The sequence below is a fragment of the Alligator sinensis genome, unplaced genomic scaffold (assembly GCF_000455745.1).
Source record: "Alligator sinensis unplaced genomic scaffold, ASM45574v1 scaffold1008_1, whole genome shotgun sequence".
NCBI classification, from domain to species: Eukaryota; Metazoa; Chordata; order Crocodylia; family Alligatoridae; genus Alligator; species Alligator sinensis.
The window spans coordinates 636651-654554 of NW_005842013.1; the positions used below are offsets into that span (position 1 = coordinate 636651).

The following is a 17904-nucleotide window of genomic DNA, read 5'->3' on the forward strand; positions in this document are numbered from 1 at the left end:
TCACTGGCCAACGGCAGGAGTCGACCTCTCGATACTGAACAAGAAGATAAGGTGAATTCTGAAAGCGGAAACACCAGGTTAGAGTTGGAGTTGAAGCAATAGAGAAAGCTGAGCCAGAGAGAAGCACAGAGAGAGGATACTGTAGTCAAAGTAATGCATCAGCTTTCTGGAAGGTGAAAATGCATTGACAGGATCTGCAAAAAATAAGTTGCAGTAACAGAAACAAGAGGTAAGGGCTTGTATGGGCACATTTTGACTGTGTGGATGGACTGCATCTTCGGAGATGTTAGGCAGAAAATGTGCAAGGATGTAGGCAGACACTGACATGGGGATATATTGAGAGGTCCAAGGTGAAAAGGACACAGAGGTTATGGGTCTGAGAGACAAGGAAAATGGTGATGAGTTTGGAGAAAGGAGATACCAGGAAAGCCCTTCGGGAGAGGGAGAGATTAAGGGCTGTTTTAGCTCTGTTGCACATGAGATGGCAGGTAGGCATTCGTTAGGGGAGGTCAGATAGACTAATACCACCATCAGGCACTTAGTAGCCATAGTATGTTTTTAAGATGGCTTTCAGTAGGATCCCCAAACTCTATGGCTGGATCCAGATGTTCAGGCATGAATGGTTTGTGACACGGCAAAACTCTTTGCCGTGCCACAAACCGCATGAGTTGCATGTTAATCAGCGTGCGGTGCTGCGAAGATGCAGTGCCATGGCAAAATTTGCTACCGGGATTTCCCAGTAGCAAAAAAACCCTGGAAAAAAGTGGTGCAGAGTCCCTGCCCTGAGGCATGTGGAGCCCCTGTGCTCAGGTACACTGCAGAGCAGCTGGCTGGGGCGCAGGGGAACAGCCAGCCCAGGGCTGCCTGCTGCCCCATCTCAAGGCATCCTGCGCCCCAGCCAGCAGGGCAGCCCCCCCGTCTCCACATGCTGCTCCCTGGCTGGCCAGGGCACAGTGTACCTCAGCATGGGGGTCTCTGTGGTGCAGCCCCTGTGCTGAGGCACGAGGAGACAGGGGAGCAGCCAGTCCAGGGCTGCCTGCTCCCCCGTCTCGAGGCATGCAGCACAGGGAGAACAGGAGCTATGCCTAACACAGATCTCCAGTTGTGGGCTGAACAGAGATTGAAGGCAGTTAGCTAAATGTTCAACCTAGCTGTTTAGATGTGTTCATTAAATAATTCATCACCACAAAGAGGCATCAAAAGCAAGCATCAGACCTTAGAAATGAGAAGTGCTCCCCATAGCACACCCCGCAGCCAACACAGCAGTGTCTGCACAGATACAGTGCACCCGTTCCATCGTTCCCTACGCTTTGTGCAGTCACATCCACCAGTGCAAAGTGCCTATGACACTGCCTGAGCCATTCTGATGTGATTCATAGATTGTCAGGGGCTGGAAGGGACTTCGCAGATCATCGGGTCCAGCCCGATACAGGAAGATTTTCACACCCACCTGCCGCTGGCATAAAAGGAGTAGGCAAAGGCTCAGACCACCGTAAGCGGTCTACCTGAAGTGGTGCAAATTCAGCAGCTTATGCATGGCCACAATGATCAGATTTGTGGAGAAACAGTTATATCATGGCTATCACACCTGAAGATTTCTTAAGAGGGATGGTGCAGGAAAACACAGGAAATGCACATACCACGCGTGATATATATCACACACATGCCTGAGAAAACCACAAAACAAAGTGCTCTGTAGTATATTAATATTCTAACCCAAGCACAGAGGTGGTGAGCTGTGTTAAATCTCTCCAGCCCCCTGCTACACATTACATACTTTATACAATTAACTGGTTACTCATGCAATATACTTGGACTGGTCATGCCTGCCAAATAATTATAACCATACAAATGACTATCCAGCTATACCAAGAGTAAACTATCTAAAAAAAGTTAGTGCTTGAAAATGTGTAACAACTCTTTAGCTGGTTTATATGCAGCTTTAACCTGAGCGTGCGGCAGGGCCCTGAGATGCCACCCTGCCCTACCTTCTACCCGACTTCAGCCTAACTGGGCCAAAGAGGTGTGAGCTTTCATAGGCAACAAACTACTTCATCTGATGTTACCTGATGAAGTAAGCTGCTACCAAAGCTCATGCCCCTCTGAACCAGTTAGTCTACAGAAATGCTATGCTAATCTAACATTAGTTACTTAAGGATTAAATAAATTAAATAACAACAGGGAAACTATATGAAATATTGTGCAAGGCTTCATCTCAATTTATTTCACAGATTCTAGGACAGGGCTACATCGCCACCTCTCCTCATACAAAACCTATTCTCCCCAATGCCGTGTCCCCCAAGACTATCAGGCAAAAGCAAGTGAAAGCAATTGGACTGTGCTCACGTGCTATTAAAGCCCCATTTACTTCGGGGAACACGATGAAAATTAGACAGGATTTATGGGTATTCATCTACAGCTCATAAAACCAAGACGTAAGTATATCATTAGTCCAGCAAGTGAACCAGAATGTGAAATTATCTGGATGATGACGTGTCATTTCAACTGTTTTCACTGTCCAAGCGAAACCAACTTAAAATGACAAACCCTGGAAAGTTGGAGGCATCTCATTTTCCATGTCAGATGCTTTTCATAACCAGATAAAAATCACGTCCCAAAGCAAGCATCTCTAACAAACTGATTGCCATGCTCCATACACAAAACAGCTTCACGTTTGATCTCATCACACTTAGACCATTCTCGTTGCAAGTCAGCCATCCTCAGGCTTACAATCATATCTTCAGAGGAAGACTGGCACCCAAATAAACCTGAGGTTCTGCAAACCCCGAACTTCCCTTTGGAGGCTACCACCCTGGAGACCAGTGTGACAAAAGCTGCATCCAAAATCAGGCATTACTTTTCCCCTACAGGAGGAAGACCTTTCTAGGGAAGGAAGTCCCGTTTTCCCCCCACCGGCATCATGTCTCAATCTCTGCCTGTGATCACCAGTTTGAAGGGGAAAAAACAGCCAGCTGCCAAGGAAAATGACAGCCACAGACGGTCTGTCCTCCTCCCTGGATAGCCCCGGGCCCTATCCACCGCCCCTAGCCCCAGCCGCCAACCCTGCCCCATTCCCTCCCTCACTGTGGGGGCTTCAATCTGCTCCCCCCTGCATTGCCATTGCACTTGGCTCTGCACTCCCAGGAGGATGCTGGCAGCAGCTTATCCAAGCACGTAGCCCTGGAGGAAGCCCCATTTAAATTTCAGTATTGAATGCATGATAATACACACATTTTAACATGGCCATTACCCTGTTCTTCCCTAAAGCCACACCAGAGTCTCTCTTATGCTCAAAAATCAGAGCTAGATTTATTTGGGAAAGGTGCCCTGAGGACTAAGAGCCACATCAGTGGCATGTACGTGGCCGTGTAAGCGGAGTGTTTGGCAGGTATGCCAAGCTTAGACTGTATTTGCAGCTGCGTAGCTATGTTCACCCTGTGCCTCCTTTTCAGGCATCTTCCGAAGGCTGAACTAATACTGTGCAGATTAAAATCACCTCGGTACCCCAAATTTTCAATCAAAGAGAAACCAGAACCAATGAGTGATGCTGGAGTAGGAGCAGGACCAGTACCCTCACTCCTTTTAGCTCAACGAGGGGCTTGAATCTCTATCTCCTGCTTCTTAGCAAAGTGCTCTACCTACCAGGCATTGGCCAGAGCCACTTTCCAGCACTCCTAGAAACCAGGCCACTGGGCTGCCAAGGGAAAAGAGCAAGCCAGAGGGAGTTTGGGTTGGTGAAAATAACACTGCCCAGGAAGGGAGTAGCCCTGCCTTTAACAGTCTCTCCGCACCTTGTACTTAATATGCATTGCATAAAATGGAAAGCAAATAGTGGGATATTATCAGCCTGCTGAGGGTCTCAGGGCTCCTCCCTCCCAGGGCAGTCTCTCTCCTCCCCTTCCATCCCCTCCTTGGTTGTCCAGCTTCAAAAAGAGGGCTGGAAAGTGCTCTGGGCAATGCCTACACCAGGCCTTGCGGTTAAAGAAGTAGGAGATGAAGGATCAAACCCCCTCTGGCTGAGGGTGGGGCTAGAACCAGGGTCTCTCACTCCCTGGACAAGTGCTACTGGCCTAAAGGTGAGATAGCCCTCCTCCTACTCCGCTTTCTAGCATTTACACCTGGGCAATCCTCTTGGATCAAAAACTGCACTTACCCAACCACTCAGGCATGTCAAAACAAGATAGAATTCAGTCCCAGGCCAGAAACAAGCATCATCAAAAGAAGTGGATTAGTTGCACCATGACGTGTCTGGGCACAGTCGGTCTGCTTCACTGGGCAAAACACATGCTGCCTGGTGATCCGGCAGGACAATAGGCAACATAATCTTGACTTCTAGAGACATGCCCCAGCAATCTCCTCACTGGTGTCAGTCCTGGGGACTGTGCCGGGGTGAATTTGACACCCTGGTGCAGTGCCATGGCTGGTACCAATCACTGAACTGTCCCAGCTTTTCCTGCTTCCAGAGACACGCCTCTAGGTTCTCCAGGGCACATCTCTGGATGTGGGGAAAGATAAGGATCCCTGATTGTAGAGATGTGCCCAGCCAATTTCCAGAGGAAGTATCTGGAAGTGGGGAACCCTGACTTTCTATGCTTCCAGATGCATCCTAGAGATTGCCAGGGGTGCTTCTCTAGAAGCAGAGAAAGCTGGGCAGGCGCTCTCCAGGCCTGATCCTGCACAGGAATTTCAGGGGTCCGCAGAAACAGGGCCCCTGAAGCCTTGGGAGTGCCTGCCCACAGTGATGGGCAAGTATGGGCAGCTCCAGCTCCTTGCGCTCTCCCACCATAAAGCAAACACACATCCGCCACAATAAAGCATCACACTTTACTACTACCTTTCGTCTATAATGTCAAGGCACTAACAAAAAAATCATAGATATCTATTTGCTGTTGCTTTGTGCTGCTACAAAAATGTTTATAGTGGCACAAAGGCAATGAAAGGCAACATCTGTTACCACCCTAAGTCTTCAAATGAGCTACAGACAGGATTTCGTAACTTAACTGGACACTAAAGACCCCGGATTTAACACAGACAATGGTTTTATGGCTTGTTACAATGCACCTGCTCCCTCTGCTACCTTCACTGAACTCTACAAACGATAATGAGTGTCTTCCCTTTGGAGTGGTCTTTTCTTTTACGTAGTAAGATTTCTCTTTCAACTGCTCTGTACTTGGACTCTTAACAATTTATTTTGGACTTCTCTTTGCTCCACGTTTGCTCCCTGGTTCACTGCATAGATGACCATTTTATTTGCATAACGGGGTTAAACAGAAGTAATTGTTCTTCTTGGTGTTGTTGTTGTATTAGCCCATAGCCTGTATCTGCTTCTTTCCCAGACCAGAGGAAGACAAGCTTTTGGGCCCAAGATGTCCCTATTGCTCTCTGCTGGAAGAGAAGGGAGACAGAGAAACAGACAAAGAGAGAAAGTTAGTGACGTTAGCTATGTAAGTCAGAAGTCAGGCAGAAGGCAGGGCAGCATGGCACCTTAGAGATTAACCTTAGAAAGGTATAACACCCTTGCCCATCTTCTTCATACATATAGTGGTCCAATAAAGGTATTTGCAAATAAATCCTGCTTCTCCCAGATTCCCTGGATTGTCACAGCTACATTACAAGACTACTACAACACAATTTCCAAAGCAGCTGACACAGTTCTTAAGGGGACAGTTCGTTTGCTATGATTAACAGTAGAGCTAAGGAAATATATAAAAAGAGTTCAACCTAAAACCATAAAGAAACATCCAGGAATGTGTGCACTGCAGAATAAAGAGCCCCAAAGACTTCAGATTCATATGGGAACCCAGTAAAAAGATGCGAGAAAAGAAGAATTTTGATTGCAATGCTCTAAAGTGTCACTATGACATGCTAATGGAATTAAACTCTTACATCACCTACACTTATCAGCCTGCATTCTCCTTTAATCTAGGGTGATCACCACCTTGTGAAAATGGAAAAGCAGGACACATGCCCAGTTCCACCCCCACTCCAGCCCTCCGGTCTACAAGCGACATGGTCAGAGTGGAGCCCATGGGGGGGGGAGGGGGGGGGGCTCCCTGCCCTGCTGCCCTCCCCCTGAGGGCCTTCGCATGCCAGCGGGCAGGATGTGGTGCAGTAGGATGGAGAGGCTCGGTGCTGCTGCTGCCAGGAGCCCCATGCAATCTGCATTGCAATGACAAAGCTCTCGCTGTCCACCTGGTAGCAGCAGGGGCACAACTCTGTGCCACTGACATCCTCACTGCTACCAGCAGGCAGGGGGTGCCTTGCCATGGTACAGAGCTCCTGGCAGCACCGAGCCTCCCTGCCCCGCTCTGCCTTCCTGCACCAGGTCCCGCCCGCTGGGTTGTGGAGGCCCCCCGGGAAAGAGCAGAAGGGTGGGGAGCTCCAAGCCCCACAATGGGAAGCCTGCCCAAATCTGAGGGGGGGGGGGGGCACATGCCCCCCTACCCTCCATGCTGACAGTGCATGCAGTGTTGGGGAGCCAGCCCCCTTGCCATCCCCTAGATGAGCCACCCATACCTCTGTCCTGCTCCCTGGATGGCTCCAGGCCCTATGCATTGTCCCAGCTGGGCAGTGCCTTCAGCCCCAGCTACCAACCCTGCCCCACTCCCTCCTTCACTGTGGGGGCCTCAATCTGTGCCCACTCCTGCATTGTCTACGCTCCCCCACATAGACTTACCTGCAGACAGCTGGGGGAGCTGCTCTACACCGCTGCCTGGTTGCACTGATGGACACATGCATATGTGCACATGCACATGGTGCCCCCTGCTTCCCCCCGCCCCACCCCCAGCATCCCTTTGCAGGCTGGAATGTTGTTTCTCCTTAGGGAACAGAAACCCTGAATCCCTGCACATGATACTGGGATGATAGCTGACTGTGTCCAGGGGAATCCAGGAAAAATGCTGTCCCGGAGTCATTCAACTTGGGACCGGGACTTGAAGTTTACATTTCGGGACTTTCCCACCCAATTAGGGATGAGTGGTCACCCTATGCAGGTCCCCATCAATGCAGAGCTTATAAAAAAATATGTGCAACTATTTAATGATTTCTTAATCCACCAAAAGTAATGTTTTTTTTTTCCATTCAGTGGAAAGGACTTCTAGTACGTCTATTAAATTAGCAGCATACAAGTCTGAGTGGAGACTAGAAAATGTATTATATATTTAACAAGGGGAAAACAGGAGCATCCACAGCCCCATTAGTCTGACCTCAATTAAAGTGCAAGACTCTGGATTCAAGTTTGATTGAAAATATGAATCAAAAGATATGTGGAAAAATGGATAAATCATATAATGCATGCATTGAAAGCAGGCTGCGAAAGACAGAAATTATTTTATTTAAAAACACAGGAAATGCAGCAGATTTGGACCCCCAATAAAGCATTTAATATGGTGTCACAGAAAAATCAAGATGGAAAAAGAGCAAGATTACATGGATTGTAGATGAAAAAGGGAATTTGCTAAATGGGAAGGAAAAAAAAAACCTGATTATGCTGAGGGGGAACTACTGGACTCAAGGGAGGTTAGTAACAGAGTTCCTCAAGGACTGGTGTTGGGGAGAAGCTGGTTCAATATTTTCATTAGTGATCGCGGCACAAACGTCAGAAAGGGCTAATGAAGTCTACTGATGACAAAGTTGGGAAGAAACGTATGTAAATATTATGCAAGAAGAAACAATTACACTAAGAGCCAGAGCAGAGATGGGATAAAATAAATGGTATAAAACACAGTCATGCATTTCAGGACTCAGAGCCAGAATTTCTGCTAGACGGTGGAGGCTCATCTGTTAGGAATGACAGCAAGGAGGAAGGTTTATAGTGGGGTGGGCAAAGTGCAGCCCACCAGGCCATTCTATCCAGCTCGCAGGGCCCCTAAAAAAATTTAGAAAATTAATATTTATAGTTTCATAGTTTGTAGGGTCGGAAGGGACCTTGACAGATCATCAAGTCCGACCCCCTGCCATGGCAGGAAAGAGCAGTGGGGTCAAACGACCCCAGCAATGACCCCCTTATCTGCCCTGAGCTGCCTGTCCTGTGGCCCTCGATGGCTTGCCAAACCTCAGTAAACGGCCCTCTGCCCAAAATAATTGCCTGCCCCTGGTTTAGAGGTAGTAGCTGATCACAGGAGGGCTATGAACCACCAATGAGATTTAATTATGAAAAAGGAAACCTAGAATGTATAAGGTAAAGTACTTCTAATGAAGAGAAGGAAATATTAATGATATTGTACAAAGTCCTGATGAGACCTCACCTGGAATACAATGAATGATTCTTGCCGCCCGTGTTCAAGGAAGGTTCAAAGTGGGACAGATGGAGAGGAGGGGTGCTTGGCCGATCAGGGGGGAAAACACAGAGGCTTAGGAGAGGAAACTCTAATAAACTTGGCTTACTTTGCCTATCAAAACAAAGGCTGAGAGGGAATAGAATTGCTTTCTATAAATACATCAGGGACAAATACCAGAGATGGAGAAGGACTATTTGAGCTGAAGGATAAACACAGGCACAAAAGCAAATGGGTATAAACTAGCCTGGAATCAGTTTAAGCTAGAAACTGAGACAAGCTTTCTAACATAGAGAGTGGTTCTACCAGGACTGATCAGGATAGGATCTCCAACTGGTTTTAAGATGGCACACTGCAAGTTTAGAAGCAGGGTTATATGCTCCCGTTCCTTTCAATAACAGGAGACTGAACTCCATAAGCCAGAAAGTCCCTTTCCAACACCATGGAAAATGTTAATTTAATCTGTAATCAGGGCGGGGAGCAGACAACATGTCATGTCTGGCCTTGCAAATTTTCACAACAATTTTGCAAGCCTATTTTAATAACCAGTATTGATCCAAACTGATGTTTTATTTGCCAAGGACGTTCAGTTACAGGAATGTACTAGGAACAAAATCAAATGTATGCAAATATCCACAGACAATTATACCTCCCAGTTCTGTCCTGGGAAGTATAACTGTAATTGTAACACAGCTTCATTTCTATCTTGAAAATACAATGAGTAATTCTACCTTCTAGAACATGCTGATGCCTATTTGGTTTTTGCATGTATAATCATTCGTAAAACAGTTTACAGCCTTTCAGATAAATGTATATAGCACCAGAGTGCACATGTTTCTGTACAAGAGGAAAAGCAGCACCAAATGTATTCAGACATTACAATGCAAGGTTGAAGGTACAGAGCTGAAAAATACAAAAGGGGTACAAATAACAAAAAAAATTACTTGTTTGTTTTTAATAAAACTGGAGTGCTTTTGCAAAAATATAGTTGGTCTAATAAATGATATCACCTCTACCACAAGTCCCGATTGCTTTTGTAGAGTAATAGGGCACCCATCACTTTGTAAAACTTGGCTCATGTATATTTATTTCCTGGGGAGGGAAAAAAAAAAAAAAAAAAATAGGCTAACTTGCAAATTGGAAACTTACTTCTACAATTGACATGAAAAAGGATTTCGTAGAATAAAAATCAACAAGCCTAGAAAATGGAGTCGATTTTCTACAAGATGCAGCCAACAGAAGAAACTAAGCATAAAATCAAATATGCTGAATACATTATAATCAGCTGCAATATATACAAAATTCAGTAAACGTGAAAAAGAAAGGAAACTGTAGAATGCCACCTTAATCCTCTGGCAAAACGATCTGTCTAATTTGTTCAGTGTTAAGGAATCCTTTATTCCCATGTTTGTATCAAGGATAAATGGTAGATTTATGGACTGTGAAAATCCTTTCAGATGTTAAAATGTTCTCTCTCTCAAGGACAAGCGCAAAATTTTGACTCTGCTGTAGTTTCTAAGAGACATGAAAAATGGGTGAAAATAGCAAGTTAATTATAGTGTCTGAGGGTGTAAAAAGGAAACCTTTCCTGTTAATTTATTTTTGTTGTAGAGAAAAGCTGACTTGCAAGCAGCACTAACAAACACGCCATGTGTTTTTTCAATACAAATCTATATTCTATGACACCAATTCAAACAACAGGGAAGGGGGCATTATATTTTTAAACATGCTTTGAAAAGGATACACCAACTTTGCATTAATTATTTTTCAAAGTAATTTTCAAGATGACTGGTCTAAAATTAAAGACTTAGAACATTTTATATCCTTCTGCATAGCCAGTTTCAATGTATTCCCTACAGTGGGGAATAAACACACAACACCAAGAGAAGAAAATAGTAGCTGTAAAGGTTGCCAGAAGACATCATAACAAGTGAAGGGCCTATCTTTTTTTAGCACTAGTGACTTCAAAATCTAGCTACTGCCAAAAATTAAGTGCTAGGTACTTATTTCTGTATCATGCCTTTGAGTTCTGGCAATTCATTCAGATAGCTCTAGTAGACACTAACCAACAACTATTCAGATACCCAAGATACGGATGAAAAAAATGGGAAGAAGGTTACAGATTCAGGAGTATCTGAAACAGTAGGTATTTGTCTGGTGCCTAATTGCAGTAGTGAGTTCGGTATCAGGTATCTTCCCTCTTAAAGCCGTGGGTGCTTGAGACAACACGCAAGTTGGTGGCTGGCACGCTCTGAACATGTCTCATGAGATGCCCTAACGCAGGGAGGGCCTTGACAGCACACGGAAAGAGAAGGATGAACATGGGGAATGGAGCACGAGAGAAAGAAAAAAGCAGCAAAGAAGGGTTGAGAGTTATACGGCTCCAACAGCGGAAGAGACAAAATGAATAGACAAAAAAAAAAAAAAAAAAAAAAAAAAAAAGGTGGAAATGCACTTATGCATAGGTGCAAAAGGTACCATGGAGGACCTTAAATCAAATGCAGAAGGCATCTTTTAGTTCTCCTGTGCAATATGAAGTTTTGTTTCTATCTGGGAGAAATTTTACAATCTTTGAATTCTCTTTTACCTGAAGAAGGGCGTTTGAGCCTGAAAGCTTGCAAATAAAGTAACATTTTTGCAATTATCTAGTTGGTCTAAAAAAAGATATCGCCTCTACTCCAGGAGTTTTGTCTGCCTATGCCTTTAGGCCAACACGGCTACAACAAATATCCCTGATACAGAAGGCAAGGAACTTGAAAAGGGTTTGAAAGACTCCTCAAAAAGAATACAAAACGAGACCTTTATATCTAAGAAAGGAGTAACTGTTAGCACCTACCACCATCGTAACATCTCCAAGTTAGAGCCCAGAAGGGAGTTGGGTGTGCGGGCCCTGTGGGATGCAGCAACTCAAAGTTTAGAGGTCTGGCTCCAGAGGCAAATCCACAAACCTAAGGGAGGTGCCTAAGTTTTCTATGCTTTGAATGGGAAGATTTAGGCAGGGAGGACTACAGTTCATAACACCCTACCCAAGTAAACAGAAACAGGAATGAGAGGGAAAGATATAAAATCCCACTTCCCTTCCCTTGCTAGATACCAATATGAGACAGGGTCAGCTTGAAACCCCCTCCCAGATGTGGACAGCCTTTGATTAGGAAGGAATAGCTTCCTCTTTTCTTTCCAGACATGCTGGTGCTTCCTCTCAGCATGTTACAGAACTCTAAAGGGTCATTACCCAGGACGTAGGAGGCCCTGCTTAGCCAGAGAAGACTCAACACACACCTCCTCCCTCACCTTCCAGGAAAGTGCCCTAACCACCAGGCTAGAGGCTGTCCCCTGCTAAAGTTGTGCTGCTGAATGCAAAAAGGAACAAACGAAAGAATCGTGAGATCAGAGACATGGTAAGCAAAAGGGAACCTGCATGAAGAGGGCATCCCCCTGCGAGAACAGCGGACTCCTGGGCCTCCTTAGGCATTCTGCATTAGAGAGCCATCAGATGAAATGCATAAGCAGTGTTAGCGGACAGAGAGGATTACTCTCATCTCCTTCCTCTCCCCCATGTCAGGCTCTCTCTCATCAACCACATGGAGATCATGGCTCTTGCATTCTCTGCACAATGGCTTGGCTTCTCGAACAGGAGGGCTGGAGAATGCCCTTAACACCTCCTCACCTAGACTAAGGAAGGCCTAGATCTCAGGTCTCCCAATGTCAGAGCAACCATTCTAACAATTAAGTCATTTTGCAAAAGCAGGCACCACTTACTGCTCAGCCTGTTTTTTTTTTTAATGGAAGTGGCCATAGGAGCTGAACAACACTGGCAGCTGGTATGCTTTGAACATGTCTACCAGCAGGGACTTTCTATAGAGACATCTAGTTTGTGACTCTCAAGCAGCCTTAGACTAAAGGTAGGTACCAATGCATGCAGCACTGTCAAGACGGTGGCACTTCTGGACACGCACAGTAGCTGAAATTCAGCGTTACCTAAGGGGTCAGGTGGGTCTCCTGTGGCTCACTCTCTTGGACTTAAAGCACCTATAATTCCATCCAAGTCTCATTTTAGGTGCCTAATACCTCTTTGGATCTGGTCCCAAGGAAATTCAAAATATGAATACACACAGTAGAAATCTGTTGCCTGTGTGTATGCATACAAAACCATTCAACAAGTAGCAACCGCGTGTCATATTCCAGAAAGGCCTAGGATCATTCATATTACTTGGCATCCCTTTATAAGTCTTCAGAGGAACTCACCAAGAATTAGAAATTCAAGTCACTCATTTGTATCTTTTACAGTTCCCTCCTACATCTTATCATCAGGAAGACAGCAGAGCAATTAGGTTTTCATTTCCACAAGCCATTTTTAATACAGTCAGTGACAGACCACAGTGACAATATTTAAAGAGTGTCAGGAAGTGAAAAATCCTGTCTCCAATTGATAAGACAGAAGAACCTCAAGCAGACAGAACCAAGTCGTCCAAAGTGGAGTTTGGGTAGTTTCTCATCGGTAGTCTTCTTATTTTGCACGCTGCACAGGACCTCTCATGGCGGTGGCCTTTTATGCATCCAAAAATACAATGCAAGGCCACACCAGGCTGGAGAACTGGATCAGCACTGACAGAAGGAATAGGATCAGAGTAAGGACATCTCATTCTTGTAAGGCACGTTTCCTGAAGATGTCTTCCTTCCAAATATTAACTAAGCCTCGACCTTGCTTAGCTTTGGGTGGTAATCTCAACAAATGTCAAAGTAATACAGCTATGCCTTGTATTAAAAGCAATCTAGTTCACCCTATACCTAGGAAAATGAAGAAAATATTGAAGACAAGTCATAGGACAATAATTGAACAGTATAAACAATAAATGGAAACACAAGACCATAAAAATGAGCAATGATATATATTAGATCTATTTATAGAGATATGGAGACAGAGACACAGAGATAGAGACAGCTATAGATATATGTATGCAAAACAGCAAGAAATGCAAAGATGCAAGACATCATACCACAAAGCAAAGATTAACTCATCTTTACGTAGCCTTGGGCAAGCTCAGCTGAAGCACAGAAGTCATATCTTGGCACTGTGTTATGAGGGAAAAAAAACATGAATAGGAGAGAGTTCAGAAGGCAGCAGAAATACCAGTGTAAAGGGATGACCTTATGAATGAACTAGGTATCTCTACCTTGACTAAAGCACTAATTAACAGGGGGACACCACAGTAATCAACAGCTACCTGGAGGGCTTGAGGATGGAGAGGAACTCTTTGGATTGTCACAGGAACTCTTTGGATTTTCACATTGCTTATTTTGATCAGCAGTAATGAAATTAAGAAAAAGAAGATTCAGGTAGAACTTCCTGTAAGCAAGCTCTATTAGATAACAGAAAACAAATCACTCATTACAAGAGAGAGCGTATGCCAAAAATTAAATTGGGCACACAGGAAGATGTACTAAGGACATCTGGTACTGGTAGAAAAAAAAAATGAACTGGCAGCAGCATGAATAAGGCTTGTCATCTAAATTCTCACAAACAATACAGACTTCTGCCAGTACTGTGAGAACAGCAGAGCCCACTCACCCTGCAGACCCCACAGGAACAACTCGCTGCTTCAAAAGCATTGGGGCCTCTTGTGGTGGACCTGCTTTCAAGGATGCATCTCGGTGTAGTGCTGATGGCAAACTGAGGCACTAAACTTTGTGTACAGAAAGAATTAACAATTGTACAAACATCAAAGGACATGGATGCAACTGCTTTGTCTTCACGATCTTGATAATAATCTTGATCTTCATGATCTTGATCTTGTCTTCATGATGCATGATCTTCAAGTATAGCAAAACCTCTCTAACTACAGCGGTACTTTATGCAGGGTCAAAGTTACACTGCTACAGGATCCTGCTGATACAACAGTTGCCTCATGCCTGCTAAGGCTCATGCTCACAGCAGCAACTTCTCCTTCCCTTTTAAAGCAGTTGAAAGGTCCATTTGTCCAGAGCTGCCAACTCCTGAAACCCTGCAGGACCTGGGTTTTAGAAACACCGGAGCAGCAACTCCCACCCCTTGGGCCTGTCTTGTACACACAGGTTTATTCTGACTCTTTTCTAAAAAAAATACGGTGGACAGGCAACTCGAGTGCGGGTTGCGGATGGAGACATTCACAGCTTTCAGAACAAACAGTTAAATATAGCAGCTTAAGCTTGGTCTTCATTCCTATTGCTGCCTTATAAGCTGTTCTGATCCATCTCAGGCGATACATTATGGCTTATTGGTTTGTGTGTTATGCTGCAGTCACCAAGTTCATTCTCCCTGAGGTTTGGTAACAGCAATTTAGCTGATATTTTTATATCAAGGTAAATAAATTCTCTACAACATTTGACTTTCCATTTGTCTTTAATGAAAAGACTAGGGGGCAATTAGAAGAAAAAGCCTTCCATATCCCTAATAGATATAATATACACTTATATGGCTCATTGCCCCAGGACGGCGGGGCCCAACTTTTTGGTGCACATGCCACAAATTAGCCCCACACCCTCCCTGAGGGCCACCTCCATCCCCTTCTTCTGTTCACTTTGCTGCTCTGCTTTCTGCTCTTACTCTGTGCTCTCTGCCCAACATGCTGCTCTGCTTTCTGTTCTGTGCTCCCTGCATGATTTCCTGCTCGGCCTTCTGCTTCCTGCCTTATCTGCTGCTGTGCTGCCTGTCCCCTCTCTGATCTGTCACGTGCCACACAGAGGCTACCCATGCTGCTTGCGGCACTCATGCTGCAGGCCAGCTACCCGTGTCCTAGGAGATGGTCTTGCACAGCATCCCAAAACCGAGACTTACTGCCCTTCTGACGAAAGGGCTGACTCTGCAAGGTCAAAACCTTCTGCCCTGCTGAAGCGACATGGAAGAGGACATACTCCTCAGCATTTTCCAAACTTACTTTTTCTAACTGGCTTATGGTGGCTAACTCAGAGCAGTATTTGACGTAACCTAAGAATGCGATAATCCACCTTCCCACATCCTCTGAGAGAACAAAGTGGACTCTTACAGGCTCTTAGCAATTGAATGGACTGGATTGCAAGGAATGACTATTTCTTAGAATTAGCTGAAATTAAGCTTGGGTCTTTCCATACCTGTGACATCTGCAGGGTGACTAAAGTTGCATTATATCCTCCCATGGGGAAAGGAGTCATCTTTTTGTGTTTTGGGTATAACAAACTTGCAGGATGATCCCAGCTCAGAAGACAGCGTGCAGAAAAATCAATCATTTCCAAGTATGCATGTAAAATTGACGGTATAAGCAGTTTGAAATTTCTAATAATGTATCCAAACAATACATAAAAATTGTACTGAAAGCAAATAGAATCATAGAAGCATGTTTATTTAAAGCTGGAAAAGGCAGTGGAAAACACAGAAACCAATTCATGCTGAGACTGTCCAAAAGAGGTCCAATATTCTCCAAACTATATCTAATATTACGTCATTATTAGGCAGACTTTATTAAAATTGATTATGCTTTTAAGTTGTTGAAGAGACTGCAGGTTTCAAAGCTATTTTAAATGCTATCTTAGGTGGCAGACCAAAGGTGGTCAACTTGGGAAAGAAGCAGTCAAAAAATGGGCAACCTGCTATATTTATGAATGGTCCAAACAATCTCTGGTACCTTGGTTGTAACCAAGTCAATGTGATCAACTTTCTTTATAACTCTGATTTAAGGCATCCATTTTTTCTTGCTCTGACTGCCCATGCCGTGCATGCAAGATAACATGTCAAAATGTACTACCTAACTCCTCTGAAACATCCTTGGTTTGCAGTTCTGTGGCCCTTCAACTCTCCTGCTCCCAATAAGGCCTGTTTAAACTGAACTGTAGTATGAGCAGTCACACAGGCTTTTCATTGGCTTAATCAATAAGTTTAAGAGTCACCTCTTTATGCAAAACCAGAGCTACTTTGGTGAACAAACAAGGCCATTATTACTCTCGATTTGGTGTTTATCACATACTACTTTGCTCCAGTTCACTCTCCCATTCCCTGCTCTAGTCATGGCTTAATTTAATAATACTCGCTTACTTCCTCATAACTGCAACTCTTCGCTGAAACCCGACTCTTTTGCGGATCTTAAACCCCTCCATGCTCTTTTGGATGATTTTGCTTCCCTTCATAATTCAAACAATCCCAACCTTGACTCACTACTTACATTTGTTTTTTTGCTGGTCTTGACTACCTTCACAGAAAATCCTAGGACTGGATAGATTTCCTTCACCACTACTCTGCTTTATCGCAAATTCTTCCTTGGAAACTCCTATTTCTCCTCCCTACAGACCAAGCAGTTACTTTCTACTGTCACTTCTCTCCAAGCTCCCCCACCAGACCTGCCTCAAATGTCTTTCTAATCTCCATGGCGTAACGACACTACCTACCACGAACTTTCAGCTATGCTTGCCTTGCCACATCTTAGTTCCTGTAACTTCTCTTCTGCCATCAACTTTCAATCCTCTTTCTTTTCCCTCTAGCAATGCACCTCCTCACCTGCTACTCCTAAATGTGGCTTAGCATCCCATAAATTAATACACCTTATTTTAGCTCCATTTGATATAAGAAAAACCAAATGGTAATTGGCTATACAGTTGTAACTGTACTGAAGACTTGGGCTGGGGACAGAAGTTGCACATAAACCAGTTTAAGTGATCAGAAAGTGGTTTAAACCTGCAACAGAACATAAGTTCAGTGCACATAAACCAGTTTCAAAATGGCTGAAACTGGTTTAAGATAAACCTGGTTGAACGTAGTATCAGGCTTAACTGATCTGGGTGAAACCAGTTTATGGAACTTCTGTCCCAGACCCTAGAGATGTATTTAGCTATCTATTGAGCACTGTAAATTAACTCAGTCATTTACTGAGCACTACAGAAAGAGAGGAAGACACTGGCCCAAGCCCCAAACTCTTATGGTCTAAATCTGTGGTCCTCAACCTTTCTAGACTTGAGGAACCTCTTTTGATAAATTCAAGCTCCCTGCAGAGAATGCTAGCTCTCAGTTTTCATTACAGAAAGATTGCAAAGAGCTCAGAAAGGCCAGAACAGGTCAGAATGTTTCTGACGCTATAGATTCCCATTTGAAATCTCTGGGTTTACCTTGTGAATCATGCTTGCATACTTAACAGTGCTAACATTGCATGGCATTCCTTGGCACCCTTGAAAGGGTCTTATGGCACTCTACAATGCCAAGACACACTGGTTGAGAATCACTAGTCTAAACAAAAGCAGGAAGTGACACAATACACTGAAAGGTCAGCTAGGTTTTTGTGATTAATACAGCTTAGCCTAACATGCAGTCACAATCGCTGGTGGGTGGGTGGTAAGGAGGGATGTGTAAGAGGAAAGGCTGACAGCTTGAATAAACAAGGAATGGAGTCCCAAGCGTGAGCACAGAAGACAGCAGGAAGAATAGAGGAAGCTTTCAGGAAGACAGACTTGAGACAGATGTGCAAGGTTTTCAGTGAAGCCGAAATGGATTTGAAGATGAGAACAAGCTGCATGAACTTGCCACAAAAGGCAAGAGCATGTTAATGTAAGAATGCAGGGGAGGTAGAGAGGGGTCTGTAGGCTGTAGATCTGGTCAGTGGCTGACAGACCACACTGACTAGTGCAGACT

General features: G+C 44.5%; 1 protein-coding gene across 3 annotated transcripts in view; it reads right to left on the reverse strand.

Annotated features, from left to right (window-relative positions):
• Positions 1–16912, reverse strand: part of ACER3 (alkaline ceramidase 3) — a 67841-nt gene extending 50929 nt beyond the window's left edge. The window contains exons 1-3 of one of the 3 annotated variants that reach the window (XM_025202045.1): positions 15384–16912; positions 13274–13348; positions 12522–13064 (exon numbers count right to left, since the gene is read on the reverse strand). The gene's annotated coding sequence lies outside the window, so the exon portion shown is untranslated. Of the gene's footprint in view, positions 1–8246; positions 9133–12521; positions 13065–13273; positions 13349–15383 lie in introns of those variants that run through there. The other 2 variants (XM_025202046.1, XM_025202047.1) reach the window with 2 other exon arrangements.
• Positions 16913–17904: the final 992 nt, after the last annotated feature.